Source organism: Musca domestica, unplaced genomic scaffold (genome assembly GCF_030504385.1).
Source record: "Musca domestica strain aabys unplaced genomic scaffold, Musca_domestica.polishedcontigs.V.1.1 27, whole genome shotgun sequence".
NCBI classification, from domain to species: Eukaryota; Metazoa; Arthropoda; class Insecta; order Diptera; family Muscidae; genus Musca; species Musca domestica.
The window spans coordinates 956,760-978,759 of record NW_026712286.1 but is presented as its reverse complement, the minus strand read 5'-3'; the positions used below and the strand labels follow the sequence as shown (position 1 = coordinate 978,759).

Genomic DNA, 22,000 nt, shown 5'->3' with positions numbered 1-22,000 from the left:
GGATTTCCGCAGAAATGGATACATACCTCCGAATCGATCAGAACTTCCTATTCTTTTCATGATGCCAATGGACGGTTCATACGCTTCATAAGGCTTCCATTGGTACCCATATTGGACCGACTGAATTGTACTGGAAGGGATGGTGTGTTGTAAGATTGTCCTGCCCCATAAGATTATGATACGAGTTAATGGGTGTTTGGTGCCTTACAATTTTTGAGCATTTATTAATAATGACTAAGCAATTCGTTTCATTATCCTTTCTGTATGAAAAAAAAAAGTATAAGTACTTTTATGTAGCTCTGTTAACGTTAACATTGCTCTGTTATCTTCTATGTTAAATGTGTGGTTAGTGTCTTGTCTAAACATTATTAAAATTCGCACGTATCTTAGTCGAAAAATCTTACAATCTACCATTAGAGGTTTCTTCTAGAATGGTCCAATTTCGGTTCTTATGAAATGGACGAAACAGTTTTGAAGATTTTCTATCGATTTCGAAAATATTTTTCATTTACTGAGTATCCACAGAAATATAATTATTGAAATATGTTTCTACAAAAAGTCATTTTATCGGTTAGACACCTTCTAACAGTTGTCAAAATTTCAAAATTGAGTAACCATTTTTTCCAACTCAGTTTTTTGAGTTCTGGGAATAAAAATTGTCAAAAACTTTTATAAATTCAGTAACATTTCCTACAAAATTTCATTTCCGAAGACATGCAATTAACCGGGCAAGTATCCAGTCGCGCCTTGCACAGCCATGTTGATATACAAATATATTGAAATCTGCATTTGAATTGATGATTTATAACATATATTATCGGAAATCGATGTAGCAATACCTTTGAAATCTCTCTGAGCTTTACAACTCAAGTTCTCCCCCCCGAACACTGTGAGCATTAAATCATTTCGACTCCAGGCAAATGCTGTTAAAATAAATTCCCCCGTTCAAACCAACTGGAACACATTGTCATTGTCAACTCGCCATGGACTTCTCTGTCGGCTGCAGCAGGTGAGTAGCTCTGCCTTTGTGAATTTTTTGAGTGTTGTGTGGGTGGGCGTGTGTTCGTTCGAATAAAATGGACAACAAAATACCAAGAACGCATTCAACAGCTAAGGCATTCAACATTAATTGTAAGCATGCCTTCCCCCCTCCCTGCCTCCAACCAGTTTAGAGTGCGAACATTTATTTCGGGCAACATAACAATTTAAATGCCAACGATGAGCGTAAATCACAGTTGTCAACATGTTTGCTGCGATTAAGTGCTCCGAACTGCAAAGGCATCGCGTTATCCATGGCCGTCCAAGGAAGATAAAGAAGACCAACCTTAATTCGTTTACTACACAAAAGAATAATTCAAACTGGAAATGGAATGTAAATTAAATACCGAAATCCAGTCGCCAAGGATATTATTTTCTTAGCCAGGCTCGCATGCCTTTGAATTTAATTTATCATCATTAGTTGTTTAATCTTTTGGTTAACAAATCGAATCCCATATCACTCATCATTAGGGTGTGTAACATTTCACCTAGACGATATCCTTACACATTTGAGTAAATATACCCACAAAATATAAGCTCCTTAGTAAATGGTACATAAATGTGTACTTACACATCCATGGCCCATTTACATATTGTCATCTGCCCGTAGCCACCATCCACGACGATAATCTCTTTATTTACTTGCAAATCGACTTGAAAGGAACCCAACATGGCTGCCTTCCCGTTCGAGACCAGCCATTGGCATTAGTTCTGCCATACACTGTCTTATGACGACGTTTAGTAGCCCAACTAATAAAGGAGTCACCGGCAAATTACACACTGGGGACAAGCTTTGTCCTTTACTACAATAGATAGTCGTGGGTTAGGGGGCACACTGAAAATTCGAAGAACGAGAAATTTTTATAAGAAATTCGATAACTGGAACCTAACAGCAGAGTAGAAAAATATAACTAAACATATAAAATAAATATGACCAGATTCGAAGTATTACATACCCAATAACAACTTCTATTACCGAATAGTGTTTTTCTTTAACAATTTTTAGAAATCGTAACTACTTACAAATCAACATACTCATCCATTATTTTTTTAACAAAGGTATTTCGCCCAAATTTGCTTTATGTTTATAACAAATTGTTTTTTTTTTTTTTTTGTAGTTTGTTTTCAATACCTTTAAATTTGTTAATCGGCTCATATATTTCCAAGTTTTTTACTGGGCAGTATTACCCCATAGTACCAAGGGTTTCGTGGAATTTGTAATCCAAAGCATTAATTTTTTGATCCCCAGATGCATAGAGAGGGAATTAATTTTTTTTCAGATGTAATGAAACTTCACTCTGGATTAGAGAATAAATATTAAAAATTTCGGATTACACAATAGTACAATTTGTACGGAATAACAATTCTTTCACACAACTGCCAACTGTACCGAACATTTCTCTCAGTGCATTGCCCTTTTGCCGCAACTTTTTCCTATTTCGTTGAAAATGAAATTTCTTAGTTCCTCCTTCGACGGATAACCAACAAAAATCACCAAATTTGCGGTAGCCAGTCCTGGTTTAGCTGTCAGCACATTTTTAGTTGTTGTTGAAGTGTTTATCAGCAACCGACGAAAAAAAGAAAATAACACAAACTCTCACTTGGACATGGACCCACACCCGCTTCTGGCCAGTTGTCACTGGTTGGGCGTCCGAAAGTCTGCCAAGAATGTGGTAAATGTTAATCAAGAATTACTTGTGTTATTTTATGGAGCATTCTTGTGGGTTCGTTCCGAAATTCTTTGTTGTCGTCAACGTCATCATCATCATCGTCATCACAGCCGTCTGTCGCTGTAGTGGTTGCCGGTTTAGTGTCTCTTTTACGTTAATTATGTCCTAAAATAAAATAGCCTCAACGATAACGCATCCGATAATGTCTTCCAATTATTTTTCCGTTGTTTTTCCTTTCATTTGCGGAGATAGTAATAAATTCAGTTGTTTTCGCTGTTTTTTTTTTCGTTTGCCGCTCTGTTCATTTGAAGTTGAATAAAACTTTTTATCATTTGTTTTTTCCAAATGGACTTGGTCCGTTTCACAAGGATTATCTCTGCTAAGTTTAATGGCGCTTATATCCATTGTTTGCTAAATTAGAATGATTTTTTCAATTGCCATTGTCGGTTGTGTGTGTGTGTGTGTATTTTTTGGGGGGATGAAAGGGTGGGAAATAAAAAGCTCAGGAAAAAACAAAACTGCCGGAAATACCTCTAGAAGCAGTTACAGGGAAAAGACATACTCCAAAACACAGCCCTCCACCACCACCATCAAAATTTACAACCTAATTATGTGACAGCCTATTATCAAGTCAACAAATGTACAATGGAAGAAGTTTTTGTCTCCGCATTTGCTTTTTTGCGGCCGATTCGAGCTGGCTTCTCGTTAACAACCACCTTGCCTAGAGCTGATTATGACAAAGCACTTTTTTCAAATTCCCAAACGATTAAATTAGCTGGAAACCCAAAAGTCCAGGCAGTCAGTGTTGTAATAACGAGCATGGCGTAGAGAGCGAACAGTACACAGTAAAACGCTGCTGGCCCAGAGAGCCAATCATGATGACACTATTGTACGCTAGTTTCCGAATGAATGCCTGGACGAATGAATAAATGAATGGTCGCTTTGCTGAACAGTTTATTTACTTGGCGGTTGGCTCTGTTGACTGCGGTCTAAAATTTGTATTTGTTCTAGTTTCATTTTCGTTATAATTATGACACATTAGCTTCGTGCGAGCATCAACGTTAACAGGGCAAATTAAAAAGGGACAAGCAAATTATTAATGTCAGTTGCTTTAGGATGCCTTTTTGCTTTGCTCCGCCAGGAACCCCCAGTCCTTGCCGCGGGCAATCAAATGCTGTAGCAGCTGTACCATACGCTCCCGCTTCAATTATACACCTCGTTATTCATTTAATTTCTCCACAGTCAGGCCACCACACATTTGGTCGAGGGGACAAATTAAGGTTTGTTATATTTTGTGGGTACACCGCACTCACACAGATCCCCCCTCTCTCTCTCACACACATACATAGAGACATTGCTGCTGTTAGCTTAACAATAAATTGCTGTAATTAATTTTTATTTAACACTGTAAAATGCTAATTTTTACAATTTGAAATTGGCTTAACATGTAAATTATTACAATGGTTTACAGCGAGGGAGAGAGGGAGAGAGAGAAAAATGACACACTACATCACACCGCACAATTGTCAAATGCGTGGGAGGATGAATTACAACCAGCAACTCGAACTAAATTCGAAACGTCACAGCGCATAATTAATGTGAGTTTGTGGAATAGTAAAAAAGCTCAAATTCTACATCACAAATACTGCTGCAGTCATTAATTTAAAGAAAACGGTAAATGATATTCCGTTGAAATAATCAAAAATATTGATTGGAAATTGAACTTGTTTCTCCATTAAAAGCAAGTGGGAATCGGTTAGTCGTGGGGTTCAAAGTATTTTTAGTACTTAAATTAAATGGATATAAAATAGTTAGGAATTTAAACGTTAATTTGTATTTCTAGCATCACTAGCTCAGTAGAGAAAATTCTTTATTTTTAAGAGCCAATGAAATTTTAAACTTCATTACATTAGAATGACTGAAATTTTCCAAACTACGAAATTTTGGTGCCTACATTTTTACATTTTCAAATTGCTTTAGTAAATGATAAGCTGCTGTAAACCTTGATTTATGCCCGAAGGAAATAACCGCCTTGAACCAGGGGAAACTGGGTCCATTGAGAAAGGCTGAAGCCAGGTGAGGAAGATAACAAATGCGAACTAGCACTAGCATATCGGAGGGTTAAATTTGGAAACTTTCACTCGACCATTAGAAATCTTCTACTTATTAAAGAAATATTAAGACCCGTCAAAATGGCACTTTGGAAATTGCAGCAGGATGCCTCCTCATGGCATTAATATACAGGGTGAGATGAAGAAACTGCAACCAATTTCAGACTGCTGCTATTTCTAAGCTACTCGTCTGGCAGCTGTTAAAATTATTCCAGTGACAGCTCATTATATTGTTTACAAGGGCACAAAACCATTTTGGGAAGAATTTTCCAGAAAAAAAGTTTTTCGTGATGGAATTCAAGCGTGATAGTGTGATTCCTTTATGTTTGGCTGGAAAACCACAAGTGGCTATCGTTAGAGCACTTCAGCATTTAAATGTGAATAAATCTTTTGTGTCTCGTACCATCGCTTGTTTCCCTAATACTGGTAGCGTAGCCCGCCGTCTAGGAAGTGGATGGATGAAAACAGCAACATCAGCAGAAATGGTTCGAAACGTAAAAAAGCGACTTGATCGTGTCGCAGTGGCCGAAAAATGGCTCGTGAGCTGAACATATCGTATAATTCCATTCGGCAAATTTTGAAAAATGAGCTCGGGGTAAAGCCATCGAATTTCCAAAAAGTGCAAGAACTTACACTGCAACAGAAAGAAAATACACTCAAAAGAGCTAAAGAGTAGTTTGGCTTGGTCGAAGGTGGTTAATTTGGTTTTCTTTTTGGAGATGATCGCCATATATTTAGGGGTTGAAATGGACCAAAAAACTGCAAAATTTGTCAGCAGGTCGTAATTATTGCCCGATCCTCAGGCACATTTGAATGGGGGTTACCGGACATTGCAAAAGCCAAGCAGTTTTGGATGGTCACCCAAAAATATTCAATGTGAGAAATAGTTTGCCAACTTTTGTAGACAAAATACGAAAATGTCCATTCCAGTGACTTTTTGGAGAATTCACAAATACTGGAAAGACGCACTTCTGACTATTTCGTTACGCTGATTTCGTTGAAGAATATAGTCAAATGTCTGTATCTCATATAGATGCGTTTCAGTAAAAAACCAATAATAAATGTTAATCTTTTGCCACTTCTGAGAGATTATAGGTCTTTGGGAAATATTGGTTCCAGATCTTGGAATACCATTTACGTGCAACATCTACCAATAAATTGGAAATGAGCAAATTAGTTTAAGTTGGTATTATTCGAAAATTAGAGAACGAAGCCTGATGGTTTTTTTTTAGTATCTGTCACAATATCTTGTGGAATTCTTTCGAGTATCTCGCCTATATAAACTGTATCGTTTATTATAGTGTTGTAGGGTATTCAACGGTCGGCCCCGCTCGACTGTAGCCTTTGCTTACTTATTTTTATCGAAAATTGTCACCTTCTAGGATCAAATGCTCATTAGTATTTTTTTTTTAAATTTCTTACTGAATGTTGCCAGCAGATCCCATTAATTTTATATTTAAATTTTAATATGTATATATTTAATATGTATCATTTAATATATAAATTGTTTCTCATCACTCTAACTGAGTAGAATGAAAATAGAATTATTGAAGTTGTATTTGAACAGGGAAATTACTTTGTTATTTCTCCATTATTCATCACCGAGCCGATCAGGGAAAATTGTTGTTTGTTCCACGAATGGGAAAAACGATTTTGTTTATATATCACAGAAATAAAACATTATCAACAACAACAACAGCAAGTGATAGATTCCTTCTCTTTTATCACTTTAGTGTCGTTGTTGTTATTGTTTTTGTTCTTTATGTTTGTCATTGCCAAATGGTAGAAGAAAAGAAAACTTTGGAGACAAAGTGCCATCAATAAAAGGAAAAGTATGCAGAAATAGCATAATATCTTCAAAACAAAACTATTTGTTGCAACAAAGTTCGTTTACTTCGTTCAAATCTCGTCTCTCAAAATGTTCATTGACAAGGGGGGAGGGGGAGGAAAATGTGAAATTTTATCATGTCATCAACAAGAAATTGGAAAATATCCCAAACTTGAAGAAAGTTGAATAGAACTATAAAAGACACAAAAAAAAAGTTTCCAGAAGAGCACTGTTTGCATGTGAAAATTGCAAAACAATTTTCCTTCTATTGCTTCTGCTGAACAACATTTAATGTGCTAAATGAAAATTGTATGCAAACTTGGCTGTCATCTACGGTTCTGAAGTGACAAGAAATGTGCCATGAACAAACAGATATCAGAAGACACAAAGTCAGGCATTTGTTGCACGGTACGTCTAATTGGAACGTTGGCCTCGACCTCAGTTGTACTTTTTTGCTCTTAAGTAATTATGAAAAATTTTAAGAGAATATATGTATCAGACTTGTTTAACAATGAATTGAGACGATATTTCTGTTTTGATGTTGACACATACATTAAGCTCCAGATGGGCTTTGTAAGTTAAACTGATTGTAAAACGTCAACTTTGAATCATTTCATTTCTATGATATTTGATAAAACTAAGCCTGGATCTTTAGCAAAATAGTGTTTTTTTTTTTATCAGTTTTGTGGTAAGTTAATTGGAATTCAATTCAGCTTGGGGGTACGGTGGTGGTAAATTTTAACCTCTCTTCACATTTTGTCGAAATTATCTCTTGAACTGCGATGATTAAAAGTACTTGCTTTGCTCAAATAAAAATTAAATAATTTTGAAAATATATTTTTAAATAAACTTTTTTGTAAAATTAAGCGGTATAAAATTCACCACTACGTCATAAAATATGTCACAAAATTTCATCTCTATAGGTAAAGGTTAAACTTTTGTCGAGAAATTTTCATTTTGTAATAAACAAATATTAACATCAGAAAATTATGTTTGTTTTGAAACGCAAAACAAAATTGAAAATTAGTAACCTTCATATTTCGAAATTTCTGACAACACATCCTCTCCAATATCCCCAATCAAATAATATAAACTATTTTTGTATACCATGTCAATGTGTAATCATGAAGAATTTCAATCAATTTTGTTTTGGCTTGACAAAAAATGAAAATTTCCTAGTTTTATGTAATGACTTTGCCAGAGATTGGTTTGGTTGGAGGTCTTTTCTGTTTTGCATTTCTTAGTTTTTTTGCTGCTTTTTCTGCCGTATTGCCTTTGTTTCAAATTGAAATGCAACTTTGTGTATTTGTACATTTGAATGTATCTCAGAGGGGCGGTGAGGGGTGGGGAGGAGAGGAAGAACAAGAAAGTAGTCGAATAATTTACTCAAGTAATGACAAACTTTTGTGGTAAACCAATTTCCCAGAAACCGGAAGGTATGCATCATGCAAGAACAGGACAAACAAAGTAGCAACAAAAAAAAAAACAAAGATGAAGATGAAGAATAGTAGCTACAAAAACATCCAACCATAAATAAACTCTCTGTATGAATCATGCAAATATTTTCTCTTCACAAAAACTCAAGGACTTCCTCTGCTACACTTGGGGAGTAGATGGAAATTTATTGTGGTCCGTTCATGGTTGGGTTATTTGTTATTCAGTTATGGAGTTATATTGCCATGGTCTCTCACCTTCATTAGATAATGTAAATCAAAGGAAGTTTAAAAGTTATAACCCAACTGTGTCACATTGACAAACAGAAATTTATGACTTTCCAATCAAAAATGCCTTCCACTAAATCCTAGCTGGCTGGCTGGCTGGTTATTGTATTGGAATACCCAAATATTTGCTGTGACTTTTGGGAAAACGATAAACTATCCTCATGTGACATTGAGGGTCGGGCTGAGATGATGAAATAAATACTAATTAACATGACTCTTTTGAACTGTATTTCCAATTAATTCTGGAGGTCCGCAAGATCATGTTAGTTATTTTAGTTGCCATATAAATATTCAATTAATATGCAGTATAGGGTAAGATAAAAAAAAAACTGCAAAAAAGTCAATCGTCATAATTTTTATTATTTTTTTTTTTTTTTAAATTTTATTGAATGAAAGCAAAAAATGTGCGAAATAGCATAAAATTTTAGAATAAGTTTAGATTTGTTCGAATTGATCAACTTCGGCACGAATTATGGCCTTCAACCGCCAATGAAACCGTCACACGCTGTCCGAATTTTGCTCTTCGGTATTTTTGGCCAATTCCCGGCGTAGCGCTTGCTTGAAGTGATCGACACTTTCTAAAATACTTCAGACACAATAGTCCAGCGGATTGGTATTCGGAGATATTGGTGGCCATTGTACGCTGGAAATGAAGTAAGGAACTTCATTTTGTAACCATTCTTGGGTGGCGTGTGCTGAGTGCGATGGTGCTGAGTCCTGTTGGAATGTCCAATGTCTGCGGCCAAAATGTTTGTGTGCCCAAGGCTTTAATACACCCACCAGAATATTTTCGCGATAATATTCGGCATTTATTCTGATACCACTGTCGATTAATACGAGCGGAGAGCGACCATCGGCTGTTATGTCGGCCCACACTATCAACATGGCCTGCGCTTGAGTTCTAGTGGCCAACCGAAGGTGCAACACAATTATTTTCATTGTTTACAAACTGCTGGACATTGGCGAAAATAAAATTCGACAGTTCATCATTCGGCCAATCGATGCAACTCTTTTGTTCTTTGAGTCTATTTTCGGATATAGCGGATATCGATCAAATCGCTCCTTTACTTTTCGAACCATTTCTGCTGATGTTGCTGTTATCTTCCGTCCACTTCCTTGACGTCGGGCTATGCTACCAATATCACGGTGACGAGGGATGGTACGAAACACAAATGATTCATTCGCATTTAAATGCTGAAGTTCTCTAACGATAGCCACTTGTCGTTTTCCAGCCAAACATGAAGAAATCACACTATCACGCTTGAATTCCATCACTAATAACTTTTTTTCTGGAAAATTCTCACCAAATTGCTTTTGTACGCTTGTTAACAATATAATGAGCTGTCACTGGAATAATTTTAACAGCTGTCGGACGAGTGGCTTAGAAATGACAACAGTCTGAAATTGGTTGCAGTTGTTAAAATCCATAGGTATTTTGACATAATTCTCATATAGCAGTTTCTCCTGAAATTTAAAATCTTGTAATGGTCCTAACTCTACATAATCAGCGTTTTAAAGTTCTTAGCCGCATACTGCAACTGATTGGGCTATAATTTGGTATTTATTAAATATTCAACAATTTTACAGGTTCTGGTATATCACACATGTAATAGTAACCCCAAATTTCCCGTGTAAAAGGGAAAGGAAGATTTTGACATCCAAATTCAAATTCGTATCACTTGTGATTTTTTTTAATTGTCTTTGGACACGGAATATTTTAGTAATATGTCCAATGAATCTCTTTATTATCGTAACTCCCAATCTTCTTTCCTTTCATTCAACTACTCTCAAAATCTATATTTTTTTTATAACTGAGTCCCGAACTCTCCGCCATTTGTATTTAAAAACAAATAAATATTTCGTTATTACCACCACCGCCATGGTGGACAAACGAGCATGACCAAGTTGGACGAAGAAAAATTATGAAATTATTTAGGTGGGAAAGTTTCATGGTTTTCGGCAATGAAATATAAAAAAGTAAAACGTAATTTTTGCACAATCTGCTGCCACATTATTAAAGTGAAAAGTTTGCGGACAGCACTCTACGGTAGTTAGTGTTCATAATTATTTCATAATTTCCAGTGAAGACAGTGTGGCACTCGGCATAAAATACCTATAAAATGCCAAAGTGAGTGCCACCTTAAGGTTGGGTGCTCGACTCGATTGTTAACTGCAATCGATAATTAAATTTATTGGCAGCTTAACAAATTTTGGTAAATAATTAAGAAAAGTTTCCTCAAACAAATGACGTCAGGCCAAGCATGAACGGAAGCAGCTCATTTATTTGCCATAAAGCTAAAAATTGAAAAGTACACATTGGGCGATCATTTGCCAATGCCCGAGGGGACATTACTGCGTCCATGACTGATGGCAGGGCAACATTTTGAGTGAATTTATTCTTAATGAGAGCTTACGCCATGTCACCAGCTTCAGCTACCCACCCATCCACCACCCAGGATGACAAGTATCCAAAGGATACTTTGCAAATTGTTGTCATATTTATTTACTGCTCAAATTCCGCTGCAAGGAAAAGTTCCCGCTCGGTGTTGCCTTGCTGTGACTTTTAAGTGCGGATTTAATAGTGAAGTGAGGAAAAAAGTACCTTTTTATGTTAGCTTTTTTTTAACAAATGACTGCAATCAAAACAGCTTTTATTGTTGTGTTGTTTGTCGTAAAAGGAAATTGAATAGAAAAGTTTTCTTTCATTCATTCCTATCCTGGTGCCACCTTCTCCAGTCTCTCCATGCAGTACTGTTTTGTTGTGCATTAATTTGTGCTCTTCTATACATAATTTACTTTATGGCTGTTTCCTTCATTTTCTTCTTCTTTTTTCGTATGCTCCTGTTTCTGCCATCACTTTTTGTTGTTCTCATATTTGAATAACTGCCAGAAAATAGAACCGAAATGTTCCTTTTTTCTGCATGGAGTTTGGGTGTTTTTTTTATATTTTGTTTCCCTTCGGTGGATTTGTACCTTTTGATTGGACGGAACATCATTAGCACATGCCGCAGCAGTTTATTTACTTTTGATGTTCTGTGTTTGTGTTGGCAATGGCAAAAGTTAAAAGTTGAAAGTTTTATTTCATTTCCATTTCGATTCTATTGAACAATTGAAAGTTGCTAATCGCATTTCCGACAAATTAAACTCAAAACTGAATTACTGACCAATCATCAATAATGTAATGGGAATGCGAAGTTTTTTTTCCAGGGGTGGGAGAGTGTGTGTGTGGAGGGCCGAAACTTTGGTAAAATTGAGTTACAAGAAATTAATGTCCAACGGACAATGGAGCAACCTTTGGTATTCAAAGGAAAAAGGATTAACGATTCAGGCAAGGGAGATGCCAATGTGAACAATGGAAAAACACAAATCAACTTTTAAGACAAAAGCTGTTGAAAACTTTGATTATCGTTATTCCTCAATGAATTTGGGGATGTCTTTCTTGTGGGTGAGCTTAAGGTAAAGGGTAGGTTGGATTAATGTTTAAATGAAGTCCTCTCCATCGAAACCAAAAGTTTTCGTTGAATACTGTCTTGCAAAGGCAATAACTTAAACTAACATTCCAATGAAATGATCTGTTCCATGCATTTCTAATGTTCCACTCAATTTCATTTCAATGTAATTTTCTACATTGAACATTGCTGGTCATAACAATTCATAAGATACTTAATCGGTTTTGTAATAGCATTGAAATTCTGAAATTCGTTCTACGAAGAACATGCCGAATCATAATTTAAAACTACAACAGGTGACTGTGGCCATGTTCATCATGTAGAGCAAAAGTTAGTTTTTTTTTGTTATTGGTATTGGACCAAAGCAAAAAGTGGGCTAGCATGCACTAATAGTCCATAGAAACACTTGCTATAACTGTAAAAACCGAGGGAGGGAGCAGGGTGGAGTTTTATTATGGCACAAAGTTTGTTAGGATGTTAGTGTTCCCCAAATCGTTCACTCGCATATGAAACTGTTTCCACTGGAATTTTTGCAATTTTGTGTTTATCTTTGCTACATGTTGCACACATGCTGCATAAATGTGGTGTTGTCGGTGGCATACTTAAAAAATAAACGTTACTTGAACACACACACCACACACATGGCCACACTCAACAAAAACCCTCCATTTCCCACACAAAAATGCGAATGCTTTTACAAGACAACAATAAAATTTAGTTTTAAAATTCACATAAGTACCCAATTTAGTATAAACGTAAAAAATAATAGAACATCTAAAGCACGAGAAGCAAAAAAACAGCGAGAAGCAGAAAAAAGTACCGAATATGAATAAAGAATGTAGCGGAAAACCATGCTTAGAAAGCACAAAAGCATTGCAGATGCAGCTACTCAAAATGCAATAACGTTTTAATGGACCGTCGTTTTCTTCTCGAAATTGATAATGTCAAAAATATAAAAAAATAATGCATAATAAGGTCAACTGCAACAATTGCAATGTGCTTTGTGGAAACTGTACTTTTTTTAACATTGAATTCAAATGGAAGATGGGTAAACCACAGGTTACAAAAAGTAACATAGCACAGATTGTGTTCTAAAAATTAAAAAAAAGAAGTAAGCAACTAAAGACGTTAAACATTAAACGGCTTTGAAAATTTTTGAAGTAAAATCCTAATATGGATATTTAGCTTGCAGAATTTTGCACTTCCTTAAGCAACATAATTTTTTTTTTAATATCCATCAATTAGATATATTTTATTCAGACTTTTCCTCTTTTCCCTATCATACTTGCGAGACTGTCCTCCTTTACTTACTCTGAATTTTCACTCTCCGAGTAATTATTATTATATACAAAGTTGCATAGGTCGAAGATGATAATTTTTCAAGATTTCGAATCATGTAACAACATGAAGGTCATATGAATCTCTTGAAGAACATATACCTATATATTTGATCAAAATAGAGTTTGCAGAGTTTTCACATTCACAAAAGTGTGTATTATATTTCGAATAATTGGTATTGAAATATGGTTTATGTCGAACCAGGCTAAGATAGAGCCCCACATTATAACCCTTCAAAATTTCGAGTATTGAAGTGTATGATTAAAAAGGTATTGGGTATATGATTAATATTTTATATATCGTAATATAATACAACCTTCCGATTTATAGTATTAACCAACCAAATGGCCAGCCATGTAAAGATCGGGATCTTCATAGGACATAAACACTCCCTTCTGAAAATTCCAAATTATGTACGCAATTTTGTATGCCTCACACATAGAGAAACTTCATGATTTTCACTATTTTAAGGCTTTTATTTGACATTTAAAACAGAATTAAAAAATACTTTAATTCGGCAATTTATTTTATTTTTAATTTATTCTTTAATTTAGGATTTCGTTGGATGAAAATTCTACAATTTGACATAAGACCATATAGCGGATCTGACCAATTTTAGATGTTTTAAAGCTCCATATCATAGTGTGTACCTAAAGTAGCTGACATTGTGATGTCTTAAGTATTCTAATTGTCGATTTAGGTTCCAAAATTATGGTATTGGGTCAGGCTTAATTTAACGAGCTTTTTACTAGTTGGATGGATGGTGGATGGTCTTACCTTTCATCGAACGTATTTCGTATTTCTAAACGAAAGGTTCTCTGTACTATTTTTCATCCATAACTTTTGAATGTTTTTTATTTCCTTTAGTAAAAGTGTTTTATTTTGCTGAATATGCCTGCCATTGCAGATCAAGTGTGCGTATGAGTTACACAACACAATTACCTTTAATAACTCTCATACGCAGGGGTGTACACAAACCACTATTCTCACTCTCCCATTTGCGAGATGACTTGCATGTACACTAAACATGACAAGAGACTATTACAACAACCACAATGCTATCAAAACTATTTGTGTACATAATTCGAGTATGACTATATCGTTTGTTTATGTAAATTTATTGTTTTAATTATTGTTTTATTAAAATTTATAGCTTGTCTCGAGTGCAGACATCAACTGCAGTCCGCATCGATGTACAAAACACTCGTAGATGTGTACACTTGAGTGTGTGTGTGTTGGGAGAAATATGTATCGAAAATTTGTGTACTCGAATATTGCAGAAGGGAAATTAAAACATTTCTATGATACTTAAACTTGTGCGTAAGTTTCCCTTGCCAGTCTATCTCTCCGAGTGTGTGTGTATGCGTCTGTCCGACCAACCAACTGTCTTTGAGTTGTAATGTTTGTTGTCTTTAATGAAAATTGTAAATATTGGTTATTCGTCTTCAAAATATCCATGCTCAATAAATGGAAATTGAAAACTATAAATTCTGAATATGTATTTTGCAACTGTGACCGAATCAAGTGTGTGCAAACACACGTTCGCACTCACATGCACACACACACACGCTCGGACAATTTGCTGTGTGCGTGCAAAACTAGAAAAAGTAATTTCAGTTTTGTTGACTTAACTAATAACTGTTTAGATTATAGATAAGAGAACTTTAGTTATGATTTGCTTTTTTGTTGCTCTTGGTTGAAAAAAAAAAAATGTGTCTGTCATGTTTGGTTTTAATTTGATGCCAATTAAATATTAAAAACTCAACAATGCCCAATGACAATCACAAAACAATGGCATTTGTAAAAGCCATTGTCTCTAAATGTCAGTTTATTAAAATACTTGCAGTTGCAATTCAAAATTAAATAAACATTGGCAAAAAAGGATTATTAAGCAATCAATCACTCGCCTACATACATAAAACATGGCTACAGGGTCGTTCGTCAATTGTGCCATGATAAAAAATGAAAGCAAATCGAAAATAAAAAAAATATATAAAAATATTTTCACCTTATTACCAGGAAATTTAATTTAATACGAATTCAAAAATTAAAGTGTTTTAAAATTCCTCACAAAAGATCATGTGTTACCGCTCAAAGTGAATATTTCGGATTTCAAATAATTTTAATTACATAGAATCTCCTCAAGAATGTTGCGAGAAATTCCAATGGTATACACTTAAGGATTTCCATGCATGAAATTATCGTTGAAATATAACCATTTTGCTTTAACGTTTTGCTGGCATTCATACATTCCCATTTGCGTATTTACACGCATTCAAACTTTGTAAGCCATGAATTAAAAATGTTGTTACATGTCTTCAAGTAATTTTTGATGTGATATGCACAATTTCTATGCAATAAAAGTCCTCATAACACATTAAACGAGGGTCGATTTGGCAGTCATGGGAAAGGAGCTTTTATTGGCATTTGGAATGTATATTTGTGATGTATAGTACAAACTTTTATCTATGATTTCTCTTCCTTGTATTTTGATACCTTCCGCCACATCTCCTCCTCCACAAATAGTTAAATTTTTTAATAATTATAGATCCCACAAAATGTGAAATTATCTTAAAATTTCGCTCAACTCAATATTTCTATCAACTATAGATCTAGTATGGTACTACCTCCAAAATAAGTCAACATTTTAAATAACAAAAAATAATTTATGTATAGGTAATAAATGCAAAATTAGCATTTCATTCATTCCAAACTTGGCTCATTCAAACGTGTTAAAATTATAAATTTGATAAACTGAAAAATAAATCGCCGATATTTCTTTTAACTTCGCACTTCCACCAGCACTAGGTATAGTATGAATATGTGAATATATTAAATATACAAAGGCTATAAACGGTCGGGGCTGACCATTTGATCAAAATCATTCCAAGTAGTTTATGCAAATATTAATAAATATCTGAATTTTTGACCGGAGTCTGACATAATTTAAAATGTCGTGGCAATTATCCTATATACACGCCATCTGCCGTTGTAAAGGAAATCTTAACAATGTTGGAAAGTTTAGATTATTGAATCTATTTATTTAGCTAGTGAGCAAGCTTCTAACATGTCCTAAACTCTAACCTCATTTAAAATTCATTCCTTGCATTTATTTTGCCATTTTCTTCAATAATTATAGATTTCTATTTTGACGTGATGTAAAATTTCGTGAGATTGGACTAATACATGGACGGTCAAACATAGCAAGATAAACTAGCAACTGGGCCGTAAAGGCAAAAGTGTTAAATAATCCCAAATCCTTTGTAAATCGAAGGTTATATCTCTATGCAGGCAATCCATTTCTGTATGATTTGTTCGATTCAACCATACACTAATATATATGTCATACTCGGAACAGTCTTTCATAGTTTAAAACTATTCATGTGTCTCAAAGGGTACTCAAAGGTCCCTTGCAATAACTGCCCATCAGACTGCATGTTAAATAACTATGTCTGCTTGGTTTATTCTCTTATCTGAATAACAAACACGATCCCATTGTAAATCACTCAGCTGTAAACCCTGAGAGGGCATTCCTCTCAGAGATAAATAACACTCTCTTTCATCACATAAGTTTTGGACCCTTGATTTCTCAACAACTTCCATGCGACGAACGCACCTCGTATCAATCCAACAAACATACCCACATACATATTTAATATTCTGTTAAGCAAATATGAAATGTTGAGTACTTAGGAAAGCTAGAAATTGTTACCGAAATTTCCCTACAACAAAACGAGCACACAGATGTATTGTTAAATACTTTTACGTGTATGGAGGAGCATTGTATAGATATGCACATGTGTGTATGTGCCGCATTGTAGGTTTGCCAGTTCTTCTTGAGTGAGCGAAGAAGTATTGTATGCGATACTTAAATGTATGATTGTCGAAGTTTCTTTCAAATGTTTATACTTTGCCGTATTTGGATACTTTAGACAGCCAACATATGTGAGGCAGAAAGAGTGTGTGTATGTGTGTGTGATTGTGTCATGCTTTACTACATGTGAAAAAGATATGTAAACGGGTGTCCTTCAATGAGCGTGAATGCGTGTATGTGGCACAATATTTCCGTGTGTGTGTGTGATAGACGACTGTGTATTGAAGTTTTGTTACAGCGAAACTGGTTTCATTTTCTGCTTGAATTACAAATTGTTACATCAAAAGTTTTGCCGCTACTTCTTCAATACTTGTTTGTTTTTTTCCCTTTCAGTGCGAGAATGCTGGCTGCTATGCAAGCAGGCGGGCGGGGTGGCGGATGGATGGCCGGAGAATGTTACGGAAAAAAGTATTTGTGTGCGGTTTTATTTGTTTGGTTGGAAGACTTCCCTTTATCAGCAGCGTAGTCGAGTTGAATACCCACATATTGCGCGAATATTTACTGCAGCTTGTTAACATCACAATACATGGGTTTTGGTGTTGAGCCTCTCTCTCTCCCCCTTCCCACCCAGGACCGGTGGCGCGTAATTTGGCCATGGTGAAAATCTTCAGAGGAAATACCAATTTTTCGGCAATATGCTGCTTGTTTGCGCTAAAAATTGAAATGCGGGTGCGTTTTTTGTGTGAGTTTGCATTGTTTGCAAAATTTCTTGGAATGTAAACAAATTTTTGTGAATATTTACGACATATGCAAAATATTCTCACAGGATATGGCACTTCAGCCAGCCAGCCAGTCAGCCACCCAGTCAGTCAATCAGTCAGTCGAAAGTGAATGTTTTCACAGACAGTGATACCAAACTGTTGTGGAAAGTTGCAATAAATTTCCTATTCCAGTGAAAAGAAACACAAAACAAAATTGATTCAAAATCAACAAGAATTAAACATACATGCATGGCTTTCATTTGAAATAATCAAAAAATATTTTTCCATAATTGGACAATGCAAATAATGTTGCCGATTTTTCTTTTTTCTTGTTTCAACATGAATATTTCAAGCCACCAAACGCTTTAATATTTCAGCTGCTTTCTCTGGCCAAAGCATACACATCTGCTGTGTCATAGATCCGAATGTTGGGCTGTTAGTTTTGAGTGGGGTTTTTTGTTTAATTTGCAGCTGCTTGAAAATTAATGCAAAATAACTGCATGACCTCCTCACAGACTTGTACATTATCATATTCACAACTTTCTATTTGCTCGAGTTTTTTGAAATGCTTTTTGTTCCTATTTCAAGCATCTTTTTACATATTCAGCATTTTAGTAAAGTTTAGTTGCCGTTGTTGTAGTGGAATAATGTTTTAAGTTGTTGTTGCTGCTGCTCTCCAGCTACTGGTTAAATGAAAGTGACCGAGAAGCGGTTAACAGCGGGCATGACTTGGAAGGATTCTTGTTGTCCATAAACTGAATTATTCAAATAGCTTATAATTATTTAAAAGCGTGCATTAATTAAAGTTTGCTTAAATGAAAACAGTTGGCTGGCAGGCTAGCTGTAGTTCTGTGCTATCACTTTCTTTAACTCGTTACATCTTCTTCCGGCAGTTGGCCTGTATTTGGAAACGCACTCTATGCAGTTGATAGGTTACTGAAAAACCGATTAGCTTTTGCCAAATGAATCTAGAGAAAGGCATTTGGGGTATTGGTATTAAGAGTATATATGTTATTGCAAAATGGTCAGGCTTATCCCTTTATTGTTGTTTTTATAAAAACAACGTTTGTTTATTAGTGGAGAACGATGGTAATGTTTACCAGGGGGTAAGGCAGGGAATACCTAGGTTTCGGAAAGAGCCACCAATCACGGTCGATGAAGGGGTTTTTGTTGTAACAGACAAAACCAATTTACATGGTTATGCTACTTCGTTTCAGGTTGAACGAAAACATAACAAGTGGAGAAAGATGGAAATGTTTATAAGTGCGGTTGTAAGATTTAGAAGACTTTCCGAAAGAATTTTGGTTTTATTTAATTCTTTGGTTCCTCTTCTATTGAGCTTACGATCTCGTCACTTGGGTAAAAAAATGTTTTTTGTCATAGAAGTTATTTTTAAATAACTTCTGGGGAGAATATCCCAGACAAAAAAACAAGGGAACTGATGAGGATTGGTGGCTCTTTCCGAAACCTAGGTATTCCCTGCCTTACCCCCTGGTAAACATTACCATCGTTCTCCACTAATAAACAAACGTTGTTTTTATAAAAACAACAATAAAGGAATAAGCCTGACCATTTTGCAATAACAAAATACTACGGTATCCCGAACAAACAATCCACACTGTTCTAAGAGTATATATATATAGATATATTAGTTACTGGAGTGGTGTAAACTTAACAAAATCTAAGGAGAGGATAGTAAAATAGGAAGAAGGGAAGATCATGTTGTCTATGTATTACATTTCCTTGTGGATCAAACATGAATTATTCATACCACCGATTCTCTTATATATCAAGTATAGACAGTCCATTACAAGAAGCAAAAATTGTTTTTAGAATATCCTATTAAGTGGGCTTTAATTTTATATATGGGTCCTTAATAGGATAGTTTTCTCCTCACAAATAAATGGCATAATATTCCTATTATTTGGTAAAGTCTATAGCTCTTGATTCAATATATTTTAAAGGTTCCTAATGAACTTCCATACAAAAGTATCTTTTTAGTTGACAATTAAGGCCCTCAGAGTACAGAAACCCTTCCTGCAGGATATTTTGTGTTCTCGTTAAATGAAAAATTAAAATATGAGCCATTTTTAGTATTGACGCTATATAGAAGGACTGAAGGCTGAGGCTGAATTTGGAGATACTGGTTGGTGTTGGAACAATACCTATGTAACAAAATTGCATTTAGTTTGAAGGTCCTACCTGAGGTTTTCAACTGAAATAGCTGCGTTGTGGTATTTTCTGTAGATAAAGTCCAGGAAACGATAGCTGTATTTTACTGGTTTTGTCAACTGATTTGACTTTAATTTAAGTTTTGGTCCCGACTGTATTAGAGATAATTTTTACCGTTTTTATTCAAATATTATGATAGATCTCCTAACTGACCATGATATATTCTGGAATATCTACTTCTTGTAACTAATCCACTCTTTGGCAAAACCGAGTATATCGGTTCAACAATGCCTTGCTGCAGTTACGGTTCTCGTTTCTCTACTGCTTCCCTGCTGGTCTCTTGACATCGTGGCAGTGGCATAGCATCATGACTACTAAAGTACTTTTTCATGCTCTTTCATTAATTTTGTAATGTATACTCATAATGGAGCTGAATGTAAAACTTACAGGGACGAAGAACTAATAAAAAAAAACGCTAACTGGCAAAGAATGCAAAGATGAAAAAGAGAATGGATATGCCAAAAGAGGCCAAGGGGCTAAATGCCAAGCTAATTTCATGTTAAAATAAACTGAAAAATGTAGTAGTCAAGTTTGCTATCACTGCTATGTGCAACAACAACAACAACAAGAGCAGTAGCAGAAACAACAACAAAACGCTGGAAGTTGAAAACAAATTTCGTCAATTTAACACCTTCATTAATAATTGAGAGGTATTTAAATATTACCCAACATATCCATATACCATGGACTGACTGACGAACTGTCTATGATACACATACAAACACATCCACACATTGACACACAAGTGCATAAACGAAATTGTTAATAATTTATGTTCTGCACATCATCCGACTATTCGCTAAGCAGATCCTCCACTACATGCATTCTGATGGCAAGCTGGCACACAGGCTACAGCATGTGTCTCGTAGCAATTATACATTTCTGTCGCATCCGTTCTAACTAGCAGCTAACTAACTAACCAACCAGCTAAGACAGTTAATTTTTTGCCTCCGCCTTTGATGTTTAATTGACTATTTTATGCGCTGTGGCGTATGTTTTGAATATCGCTTCGGGCTAAGTATTCCTTTCGCTCATAAATATTTATGAGTCATTTGTTGCTTGAAACTATATTTGGGCGGCTGTATGTGCGTGTGTATGTGGGAGTGGGTGTGTATGTTTGTGTCTGTGCATGCGACTGTGTTGGAATTATTAAAATTTGGCTCCTTCGGCAATCACTTTAGCTGGCCATATTCTTGTCGGCTCCTTTTGCAAAACAATTTAAGCCCAAAAGTCTTGTCAACATTTCAAGGGGACTTGAGTGAAATATTTTCCAAATAAATTCACAATAATTTGCATATTTATGCACTGAAATGTGAAAAATATTATTATCAACTTTGGAAGCGATGACAAAAAGTTAACAAATGTTGTAATTCCATCAATACGCTACGGGGAAATAGTTGGTGTTTATTGGCAAAGAAGCAATGAGGACAACATTTCGGAGTCAGTTATTCCAAATTTACACTAGGCAAGAGTAATTTCCCAGTTGTCAGTTTTTTGCAAGAGTTTGCTGATAAGTGGGGGATCTCCATTTCCTTACCTCTCTCACCCACAAAATACATACATTCGGCAATTGTAATTACCTAAGTTAGTGAATTGAAGAATTGAATTGAAGTTTTTGGGAATGATTAAGGAAAAATAGAGTTTTCCTCTTTTGGAAGATCTGATTCAGATCCCAGTTCTCAGAAAAAAATCCAACTTCTTCTGTAGCATACCTCAGAATTTACCAAATTCTCCATTACAAATGGCTTCCTTCTACATGCTCTCGATTTCTTTTTTCAATGTGGCCCTCCTCAATTTGTGTCTCCCATGTCTCTGGGGACATTAAGCATATTTGTTCCAACAAAAGTATAAACATTTTAATTTTAAATGTGTTGCCCATTGTGCGACAAAAGTCAAGAAAATTTATTCCGACCAAAAATCCACAAAAAAAGAGACGTGTTTAAGATGTAGAACGGAAACAACGAAAACTTTTTCAGACTTGAACAAATTACTTTGTCACTCGGTGGCTGTTAAATACACGGAAGTTTGGATTTGTCGT

The 22,000-nt window shown here is 35.3% G+C and overlaps 1 long non-coding RNA gene across 1 annotated transcript; it reads left to right on the top strand.

Annotated features, from left to right (window-relative positions):
• The first annotated feature begins 599 nt into the window (after positions 1-599).
• On the top strand, positions 600-17,974 carry LOC109614515 (uncharacterized). The gene is made up of 2 exons (XR_002195588.2): positions 600-1,009; positions 17,363-17,974. It is a non-coding gene; the product is annotated as an uncharacterized LOC109614515 (long non-coding RNA).
• The last annotated feature ends 4,026 nt before the right edge of the window (positions 17,975-22,000 follow it).